The sequence below is a fragment of the Macrobrachium nipponense genome, chromosome 9 (genome assembly GCF_015104395.2).
Source record: "Macrobrachium nipponense isolate FS-2020 chromosome 9, ASM1510439v2, whole genome shotgun sequence".
Taxonomy (NCBI): Eukaryota; Metazoa; Arthropoda; class Malacostraca; order Decapoda; family Palaemonidae; genus Macrobrachium; species Macrobrachium nipponense.
The window spans coordinates 14,256,076-14,267,898 of record NC_061110.1 but is presented as its reverse complement, the minus strand read 5'-3'; positions in this window follow the sequence as shown (position 1 = coordinate 14,267,898).

Here is an 11,823-nt window from a genome sequence, read left to right as displayed (position 1 = left end):
CTCTCCTCGAGTGTCAGATCGTGACTTCTCTCCTTACAGGCGTCAAGAGTCTGGTAGGAGCCGTGCGCCTGATAGGCGTCCTGCTGTTAGCCACTCCCCGCAAGGTAGGTGCCAAGAGCCTACTGCACGTCGATCTCCTAGTAGGCGCTCGTCTCTTTTAAGGCGTCCTACTCCTGATTATTCTCCTCGGGGCAGACAACAAGAGTCCTTTCAACGCACCCTCTCCGTGTAGGCGCTCTCCCTCTTCTAGACGCACTACTCCTGACCCTTCGTCTCTTGGTAGGCACCAGGAACCTCGCAAGCGCCCTTCTCCAGGTAGGCACTCGTTAGCTTTGAAGCGCCCTTCTCCTGAATGTTATCCTCTTGTTAGACGTCAAGAGTCTCGCAAGCAGCCTTCTCCTAGTAGGCGCATTTTGCCTTCCAGTCGAACTTCCGTTGATCGTACTCAACTGGACAAGAATAGAGAGCCGCGCAAGCGCTCTTCTCCTGGCAGCCGCTCGCCTCAGGATAGGCGCACAGAGTCTGGTAGGCGCTCGCCTCCTCATTAGCGCCCTGTGGATGTATCCAAGGATTCTCGGGGTAGGAGCCCTACCTCTCCTTCTGCTGAGATTCCGTCTACCTCGAAGAGGGAGTCTCATTGTAGAAAACAACCCAGATCTTCTCATCGTTCTCCAGTGGATGAACTCGTCTAACGAGAAGGCGCTCTCCAACCTCTCGCTCAACTTCTACTAGGATCCCCTTCGTCACCTAAGGATCTTCCACGCTCGCCTCGACAAGACGTCCTAGAAGGTTCGGATGAGGAACCGAACACTTCTGCTGCTGTGTCTTCTTATAAGAAGCTTACAGAGCTACTTTTGCAAGTTTTTGGGGATTCCCTTACTCCTACGGCTCCTCCTTCTCCTCACTCACTTTTTTTCAACGGCGAAGACAGCGAAGAGTTCTTCTTGTGTGAAGATGAAGCCAACTCTTTCAATGAAGAAGGCACTGAGGAGTTTTGGTTCCTGGATGGCTTCCAAAGAAGAAGCAGGGAAAACAATGTTCGTTTTTCCTCCTTCGAAGTTATCAGGACGCGCTGGTTTCTGGTACGAAACAGGAGAGTCCTTAGGATGGGGTCTACCGTCTTCGGCTGATTCGGATTTTTCGCCGCTGGTAGATTCGACGAGGAGAGCTGCCCTTAACTCTGCAAAGATGACTTGGGCAATGAATGAAGTTATATAAAACATGCTGAAAGGCATGTTCAGAGTGCTGGAGGTATTTAACTTCCTTGATTGGTCGTTGGGAGTCCTAGCCAAGAAAATTGAAGTGCCAGAGTCCTTTTCTCCAGAAGATCTCATGTGTGTTTTGTCTTGTATGGACAAGTCGGTAAGAGACGGAGCGAGTGAAATCGCCTCCCTGTATGGGGCCGGGATCGTGAAGAAGAGGTCCGTTTATTGTTCGTTCTTAACAAAGTCTGTCTCCCACGCCCAGAGGTCTTCTTTGCTGTTTGCTCCTCTGTCTGCTCAGTTGTTCCCTAAACATCTAGTGCAGGACATTTCGAGATCGCTTTCGGCTAAAGCCACCCAGGACCTTTTGGCACAGTCGGCAAGAAAACCTCGCCCTTCCTTCCCTACCAAGGCTAAGAAGGAAAAGTCAAGTGTTCGAGAACCCTTTAGAGGGGCTTCTCCCTCAAGAACCTCTACGATTAGAGGTCGTAGACCTTCAAGAAGGGGTAAGACTTTCGCCAAGTCAGTTAAAGCCCCCAAATAACTTGCAAGTCCTTCAAACAACGGTGGGCGCCAGACTCTTAGAGTTTGCAGAAGTCTGGGCCCAGAAAGGGGCAGATCCTTGGACCCTTTCAATTTTGAGGAGAGGTTACCTCATCCCTTTCGTCGCAAGACCTCCCTTGACGACCACCCCAAGGGAGCTGACGGCCAGGTACAGAGACCCCATCATGAATCAAGCTCTCCATCTAGCAGTAGATCAGATGCTGGAGAAGGGGGCTATTGAACTAGTGACAGACCATCGTTCATCGGGCTTCTACAACCGCCTTTTCCTAGTTCCGAAGTCCTCAGGGGGATGGAGACCGGTGTTGGACGTAAGTGCCCTGAACTTCTTCGTAGAAAAGAAGAAGTTCACGATGGAAACACCTTCATCAGTGCTGGCAGCACTTCGTCCAGGGGACCGGATGGTTTCCTTGGATTTACAGGACGCTTACTTCCACGTACCGATCCATCCTTCCTCGAGGAAGTTTCTCAGATTCATGATGGGGGGGAAAATTTTTCAGTTCAGGGCTCTGTGTTTCGGCCTCTCGACGGCCCCTCAAGTGTTCACGGGGATCTTGAGAAATGTAGCTCAATGGCTTCATTTGAAAGGGGTGAGGATATCCATGTACCTCGACGATTGGCTGATAAGGGCCAATTCAGAAGATCGTTGTTTGAAGGACTTACAAGTAACACTAGAATTGACGAAGGCGTTGGGACTTCTCGTCAATTTCAAGAAGACATCACTAATTCCCGAACAAGAGTGTGTGTATCTCGGGATACAGATGAACTCTCTGAGTTTTCAGGCTTTTCCCCTCTCAGGAAAGGATAGCCCGAGGATTCGAGAGAGTAACAACCTTCTTAGGGAAAGAAGTATGCACAGTGAGGGAGTGGATGAGTCTGCTGGGGACGCTCTCCTCGCTGGAGCAATTCGTTTCCCTAGGAAGGTTGCACATGAGACCACTCCAATTCTTTCTTCATCGGAATTGGAGTCGTCGTTCTCAGGATTTGACGTTCTCCCTGTCGTTATCCCAGGACGTCAAGAAACATCACTTATGGTGGACAGATCCCAACCTCTTTGCGAAGGGACTGTCTCATCAATCCCAGACCCCCAACCTGGTGTTGTTCTCCGACGCGTCGGACACGGGTGGGGGCGACTCTGGGAACCAGCGAATGTCAGGTACCTGGGTGGGGGACCAGGTAGCCTGGCACATCAACAGAAAGGAATTGATGGCTGTGTGGTTGGCTCTGAAAGCTTTCGAGCCCAAAGTCAGAAGATCGGTAGTGCAGGTCAATGCAGACAACACTACAGCTCTGGCATATATCAGGAAACAGGGGGGGACGCATTCCTTCTCCCTGTACGAGACAGCAAGAGACCTTCTTCTGTGGGCAGAAGAATGGGGGAATCAAGCTTCTTACCAGGTTCGTGCAGGGAGAAAGGAATGTAAGAGCAGATCTCCTCAGCAGGAAAGATCAGGTCCTTCCCACAGAGTGGACCCTTCATTTGGATGTATGCCAGAGCCTGTGGAACTTATGGGGCAGGCCACACATAGACCTCTTTGCCACGTCGAAGAACAAGAGACTGGATCCTTACTGCTCTCCGATATCGGATCCAGAGGCATTAGCAATAGATGCTCTTCTTACGAGACTGAGCGGACTCGACGTCTACGTGTTTCCCCCCTTCAAGATCCTGGGGCTAACCATCAAGAAATCGTAGAGTCCGATTCAACGAGAATGATCTTAATCGCTCTCCCTTTTGGCCGGCCAAGAATGGTTCACAGAGGTACTGGAATGGTTAGTGGACCTTCCAAGATCGCTCCCGCTAAGGAGCGATCTACTCAGACAACCCCACTTCGACAGTACCACAAAATCTCCTCGCTCTCAGTCTGACTGGCTTCAGACTGTCCAAAGTCTGGTCAGAGCGAAAGGCTTTTCAGCAACAGCTGCTAAAGCAATCGCAAGAGTGAGGAGACCTTCCACCTTGCGTGTATACCAGTCAAAGTGGGATGTCTTCAGACGGTGCAAGAGGAAGAACATTTCCTCTTCCAGTACCTCTGTGACCCAAATTGCGGATTTCCTAATTTTCCTCAAAGAAGAGTGTCATCTTGTTGTGTCAACTATTAAGGGATACCGCAGTATGTTGGCGGCGGTATTTCGGCATAGAGGCTTAAATATCTCCGATGATAAGGACCTGCATGATCTTATTAGATCATTTGAAACCATTAAGCGTCCTCATGTTGTACCGAACTGGAATCTAGACGTAGTTCTACAATTCCTTGGATCGTCTAGATTCGAACCTCCTGGCTTAGCCTCTTTCAAGGACCTGACGAAGAAGGCTCTCTTCCTTTTGGCCCTAGCTACAGCTAAGAGGGTGAGTGAGCTCCAAGCTATTGAGGGCAATGTCGGGTTTAAGGAAGATTCTATGGTGTGTTCGTTTCTTCCAGGGTTTCTTGCAAAGAATGAAAACCCATCACGTCCTTGGCCCCGGAGCTTTGAAGTTCGCGGTTTATCTTTTCTGGTAGGGGAAGAGCCTGAAAGAACTCTTTGCCTATGAGAATTATGAAGTATATTACCTTAAGAGGAAGGAACAACTTAAGGCTAATCAAGATGTGCTTTGGTGCTCCGTAAAGGACCCCACTCGGCCCATGTCGAAGAATGCTCTTTCCTTCTTCCTGAGAAGTCTTATTACAGAGGCACATGTTGCCTGTAAGGAAGAGCATTTTAGACTACTGAAAGTGAAAGCTCACGAGGTGAGAGCCATTGCACCTTCGCTTGCATTCAGGAAAAATGTCTGTGCGGAACTTGATGGAGGCGACTTTTTGGAGATGCCAATCGGTTTTTGCAAACCACTACCTACGTGATGTCAAAATCACGTATGATAAATGCTTCGCCTTGGGCCCTTTCATATCGGCGGATTCGGTGCTGGGGCAGGGAGCTGAAACTTATCCTGTGTAAATTTTTTATATGTTACCCTATACGTATTTTGTATTTGTGTTTTTGGTTGTCTGAAAGAGGTTGCAGGAGGCACCTCTTTTTGTCGTAATATTAACCCTTTGTATTTTGGTTAGGTGGTCTGGTGGGTTTTGGCTCCTTGTAGAGGTAGTTGTAAGGATCTGTTATGTAAGCGGACAAGGTCCCTTTAACAGGATCCGACTTGGATTCTACCACAATAGGGGATCACATATCCCAGTGGTAGATCCGAGAGTCTTTCAGCAACAGGTCACGTCCTAGCTGTAGCTCTCCAGGCAATGCAGACTCAGAGACAGTATCTATGAAGTCTTCATCCTGAAAAGGTGAGAACCAAGGTTTTTATATCCTACAACATTAGTTGTTTCCCGTCTTACCTGTATTATTTAGCTGTCTCTTACCCTCCACCAAGGGTGCCAATCAGCTAAGTATATATCTGACAGGGAAGTTCATGTACAAAAATGATATTGTTAAACTACAATAAAGTTTTGTACATACTTACCTGGCAGATATATACGATTAATGGCCCACCCAGCCTCCCCTCAGGAGACAGGTGGAAGAGAAAAATCTGACAAGCAAGGGGGATTGGTTCGTACACCCGCCACCCAGCGGCGGGTAAGGTAGACCACCTGACCTACCTGTCGCGTGTGCCGCGAGATTTGAAATTCTGTTGGGAACGTCGGAGACTATAGCTAAGTATATATCTGCCAGGTAAGTATGTACAAAACTTTATTGTAGTTTAACAATATCATTCTCAAAGAATGTGCTTGGACTATCGAAAAGTCAATACCCACCTTCAAACTGACATCCATCCTTTGCCTAGGTTAGAAGAGTTAGTCGAGTCAGCATCAGGGAATCAAATTTATGCTTCATTGGACATGAAAGATGCTTATTATCAGGTAGAATTAGATGAAGATAGTAGAGATCTGACAACGTTTAGTGATGGAGTCTCCTTATATAGGTTTAAGAGATTACTATTTGGTTTGAGTTGCAGCCCAGCTATATTTTCAAGGGTAATAGGTAAAATCTTGGCTCCATTACTAAAAAAGGGATACTTAAAGAATTATTTAGATGATATTGTAGTATGGGCACCCAGCTTGGAAGAATTAATTGAGAGATTAGAAGAGCTGTTCAAATTATTTAGTGAAAAGGGTGTGAAATTAAACATCAAGAAGAGATCAAATTCTTGGCCATATATAATATCCAAAGAAGGATGCAAGCCTTGTCCTGACAACATAAGTGCCATCAGAGATATGAAAGCTCCTACTGATGTCAAAGAAACTAGAAAATTTTTAGGAATGTGCGGATTTTATCGCAAGCACATACAAAATTTTGCTAAAATTGCTGTCCCCTTTACCAATCTTTTAAGATGAAAGAGCCATTTGCATGGACACCAGAGTGTCAGTCTAGTTTTGAGCAGTTGAAACAGCTTATGACAGCTCCTTTGCTCATAAAAGCAGACATGACAAGACCTTTTCAGTTATTCACAGATGCTAGTCTGAATCATGTAGGTGCAGTGCTGATGCAGGAAAGTGGTGGCCTTTTGAAACCTGTTGGATACTTTTCAAAGAAATTGAAGCCTGTAGAACAGAGATATTCTACTACTGATAGGGGTACCATGTTTACAATCTACACAGACTATCAACCTCTTGTGTCAGTATTCAAAAGAAAGACAAAGTCCCCTAGGATGAATAGATGGATTATTGAAATGCAAGATTATCGCTTCAAAGTTGTGTATAGGCCAGGAAAGCACAATGAGGTAGCTGATCAGTTAAGTAGGCCAGTTAGGGCAATCTTTCACAATAATCAAGACAATTATCTTGGGTTGAGTAAGGAAGAATACAAGGCTTTGCAGGTAGGTGAAACAAGATGGAGTGAGTTGATTGCATACTTAGGAGGAGGAAAATTGCCTAGGAAGAAGTTTCCCAGAGCATTCATCCATCAGTTTATGCTGTATGAAGGCTTGTTATATCTGAGTGCTGACAAGCATGACAATAGTATTCAGTTAAGACTTGTGGTACAGCAGGAGCTTAGGAAAGCTGCTTTGAAGTTTGGTCATGAGTCTGTTGTTAGTCATTTTGGGAGAAGGAAAACTATTGATGCTCTGGAGACTTACTTCTATTGGCCTTCACTTAGATCTGATGTGGTTAAGTTTGTTAAAAGAATGCATTACATGTCAGGTTCATAAAGACAGTCCATCCTTACAACAGAAATTCCAAGAACTCCCACCAGTACATAAACCCTTGGAGCATATCAGTATTGATTTGACAGATATGATGTCTGGTGCAAATGGGTACCGTTACATTCTTACAGTGATTGATCATTATTCACGCATTGTGAAGTTTTACCCATTGAGGAGTAAGATTACAGAAGTGGTTAGTAAGAATTTTCAGAATTATTTAAATGATTTTGGAATTCCAGTGTGTGTAATTCTTGACAATGGTGCTGAATTCACATCACAACAGTTTAGAGATCTTTGCCAAAAGTACAACATAAACACTGGTTTCATCACACCATACCATCCTGAAGGTAACAGCATATTAGAAAGAATGCATAGGACTATGAAGACCCTGTTGAATGTCATGTGTCAGGGTCATCCTTATCAGTGGCCAACCTATTTAGGCGAGACCCAACGAGTCCTTAATTGTGCTGTCCACGCAACAACAGGTGAACAGCCACATTATGTCTTCTTTAGCAGGAGACCTGCTAGACAAATAATAAGTACATTGCTGTCAATTGATGACGAAGTGAGTGATTCTGATATTGCCAAAGTTCATGAGATAATCCAAAAGACCCACTTAGAGAGGTCAAAAACATTTTTAAGTATAGCTAACCAAAAGCGAGTGAATACGAGTGTTGATAAGAATTCACTAGTCTGGGTCAGAAATGAGACTCAAATACCTGGTACTAGTCGAAAGCTAAATGTTCAAGTGGCTCGGACCCTATAGAGTGGTAGAAGTTGTGCAAGATGGATCCACTTATGTGTTGAAAAATTTGTTTGATGATACAATCGTAGAATGAGCTGCTAATAAACTAAAGCCATTCCACGGTGATGAAGAATGGTTAGTTACTATGAAAGAGCACTCTGAAAATGTGCCTGATATAGTAACTGAAGGAGTTCGTACAAGAAGTGCTAGGAATATTGTGCCTCCCTCATGGCTCATTGAAGAGATATAGACTCTGTGTGATGATACTGTAATTTTGTATGTTTTGTGTATTCTCTTTTATTTAGTTTGAGATTGATGAAAATATAGTTTTTTTTCTGTTCGTAGCGGCCAGTGATGTGAAAAAACTTGTTTTGAGGTAATGAACAAAGGAATAAAGTAAAACATTTTGTACAAGAATTCACATAGTGCCCTGGTTGGGAATGCGATTGTGGTCTTATGGGTCTTGCCTTATAGGAAATTGTCAGAGTTTTGCTCTTGTAGTACTGGTTTGGTACATCTTAGAGGATAGAGTACACCACTTTCCAAACCCCTTTGAGATTCAAGTTTAGAGTCGTTTCTAGCCAATAGCGCTGGTGAGTTTGATAATCATTAGGATGCCTCAATAGGAGTAAATTCTGTCTTCACATGTGGAGAACTCTTTTGTTGCAGAGTGATGTGACATCCTGTGTAAGTGGAGTCAATCTAACCCCAGTATTAGGCTAGACAAAGCTATTAGGAAAGCTGTATTGAACACACACCTATAGGGTAGTGTCCCTATTTAGTACTCAAGTACGTATATCCTTGTGTTATGTTGTTGCAAGAGCCCCTTTAGTCTCTAGTTGAGATCGTTGCTTGTTGCTACTGTACAAGACCTGTTTTCCACAGTTGCAGACCCATCTAAGGAGCTGTTTGGTTCCATTAGGGAAAGTTGTCCTTGATATTAGAGTGGACATGAATCAATTCTTCCCCAAGGGAAAAGCTTTGTAAGGGGAAAAATATTACTTTAATTATTAGTGATTTATTTAGGAATTGATTCATCATCCTCCTCTAATATCTTTACACTGCTGTTGTAAAAGTGATTGGAACTGTGAAATGTTTTTGTTTTTGTTGTGGACACGAGTGCGTGGCAGTGTAGCCAGTCCCATGTTTTGTTTTTCTCTCACTCTGAGTATGGGAACGCTGCCCTGAATCTTTCGTCTGCTTTTGGTAACACTAGAAAGAACCATGTAAGGATCACGAATGTTCATGTGAGGAGGACATCAACCGGTCCATCCTTCATTTTGGCTATTTTACCAAATTGTTAATACAAATGATTATCTATCCCTTGCAAGGTAAGCTTTTAAAGTTGTAATATTACCATTAGTTCATTAGTTGGAACGGATCACTATCATGTAAGAACAGTAGCAGACGAGAATTCAAGTGCAAAGTTGCATGCCCAATGGAACGTGCTTACAAACGCCTTAACGTGGAAAATTTTCATTGTCGTGTAAGATGTTTCACGTTCATTAGTTGTCATGAAATTTTGCTGTGTTAGTTTGAGTTGTAACTTAGCATTTGACAGGGTTGTAAAACGTTAAAAAAGTAGTTATACTAAGTGTTTTGTTTGTATAAAGTTTTTGCAAATACTAGTGCCAAAGGGTACCACAAAGAGGGACGTCCTACAGGGCATCTTGGGGTTACCCCTACCTCTCTCATGGAAATTTCCACTGCTGATCATGGTCTTAGACTAGGCTATACAGTAATTTAAGAAGGCCTACCCTAGACTAATCCTGTTTGAATGAGGAATTATGACTATTTTTGATAAATATAGTTAGGCTATATGTATATAAGTTCATGGAAAACTTAATTACATGGGACTTAACCTGTACCCTCATTAAACTAACCTAACTTTGTGGCCTATTGTAACCTAGTCAAAAATCAGCCATGTAAACTTTGCATAGGCTATCCTTAACGATTTCTGAAGAGGCCTAGGCTAGACTATATCCTGTTAAAAGGCACCTTAGCCTAATTTTACCTCATTTTAGTAAGTTTTTTCTCAAATCTGTCAGGTAGTCTTATCCATTGACATATATTGTGTACAAACATTTAGTACTGTGTGGAGTAGGGTATCAAATGATTTACACCTTACTGAAATTAATTTATTCCAGGGCTGCTCCACGTTTGATACTTATCCTATTATGAACGAAAAGCAATTCCCATAATCTGTAGTTGATATATTTTTTTGAAGTCTCTCAATGTAAAGTTATTTTTTTGTTGTAGTTTTAAACTACGCACTTGTGTTGATTTCTAGAAATCAAAAATTAAATAAAATGAATATTTCCAGGGATCTAGTCCAGGAGTTCTGAAGACTAGGTAAATTAATCAAGTCCAGGAGACTAGGCCTGGGAGAAATTTGGCATGATGTAATGAGTAATAAAGAAACAAGCTGAATACCAGGAATTTTCTTCAATACCCCTAAAATGGAAATCAGCACTTCAATTACCTCCCAGTGGGAAGACATCACCTGGCCTCATCAGTAATAAGACCCACCATATCAACTATGACACAGTACCATTCTCCGACCCCTGTCTCCAGGCAAGAAGACTGACAACAGTGCATATGTATACTAATAGTATTATTATTCCCGTATATCTTAATGTCATGGTGGGGAAAAATTCGCCCGCGACAAATGTACTGTACCAGCAAATCTATCCATTCCATTTAATTGACTAACTGTAAATTATGTATTAAGGCCCTAGGTTTCAATTATGTTTCCTCAAGAGAGCATTTTACTGTTCAGTTGCAGTGTTTTCATATTATTCTTCAATTGAAACAGGTGAGTCCCTATTTCTAACACCGACAGTTGAAACAATAGAGATTAACTTGGTCTGAGCTATGTATGGCACCCATCCTATAAAAAAAAAAAAAGAAAAAAAAAAGTTCAAAAAATTTCGTTTTCAAGTTTATTTCATCAGCAATATTTAAATGTTCCTTGAAAAGTTAATCAGCTACAAGATATGATGCCCAACACAATACCCTGTGTTGCCCAAACCAATTCTTAACACCCAATCTTGCGACCCCTATACCTGAATAACCTGAATTAATCTTTAATACTTCAAGATTAATTCTTAAATTCCCGATTTTACTAAATAGTTAAAGGAGATGACATCGGGACATTCCAACTTAAGGCCTTTTTTATAAGGATTAATGGTTATCAACCATTAGAGTTCAGTCTACTGTATTCAGTTTGGTATTTCTACAGAAGCAGTCCGCACGGACTGCAAGGAATGTAACCACGGATACGACATCCACTAGAGATTGGGGCATCCAATGTATTTCGCCGTGTTTAGTACTGGCCCCTGGAGGGTTAATTACAGTCATCTGAATAAATATTACTTAAAATTCTTGTTCAGTAGGTAAAACTGCATAGAAATACAGCAACTGGTATAGTCTAGGCCGCCACGGATAAGTACCCTAGATCTACCTTCAGTTTTCCTAATACGTATATATGTAAACCTGACCCTCAACTTCGAATACTCTGAAATGCAGGTACTATTCTTGCATGCCTATTCAACCCATGGGTAACTAATCACAGCAAGAAGCTGATATACATTTAAAGTCCCAAAATAAAAACTTTTAATTTGTGAAGGCCTATTTTAGAATGGTTCAAAGCTTGCTACTAGAATTAATGAATATATATTTCCAGATCCGAAATGGTTGCACTAGCATGAGAACTACTGAGGCTATTTCAGATGCCCAGTAACTTCAGACAAAATGGCTGTAATGATGAAATGTTCCAGACCTTCTCAAGTATACTATATCAACAACCTAAACTCTACTCTGAAACTGTGATCAGGATATTTCTCTTGGTTCTGGGTAAGATATCTATGTGCACCCAATCTGTGGCTGAAATAAATCAAAATCACCAGTTCTCAGTCTAACTGAATTCCTAACATATTTGCGCTATTACACTTAAACTTGATGCCACACTGGGTTCATCAACTGATGGGCGCCACAAAACAGTTTGGGGAGAAAAACGTGAAAAAAGGCCTGGCTGTTTTATTGGGAGCAAACACATATAAATCTGAGTTTAATCATTTTGATTTGGATAGCTCCTCTCCAGTGGCGGCTCGTCAATAGGGACTGTGAGACTGCAGCCCCCCCTATCAGACGCCAACCACACAAAACGTCATAACACAAACAAACACATG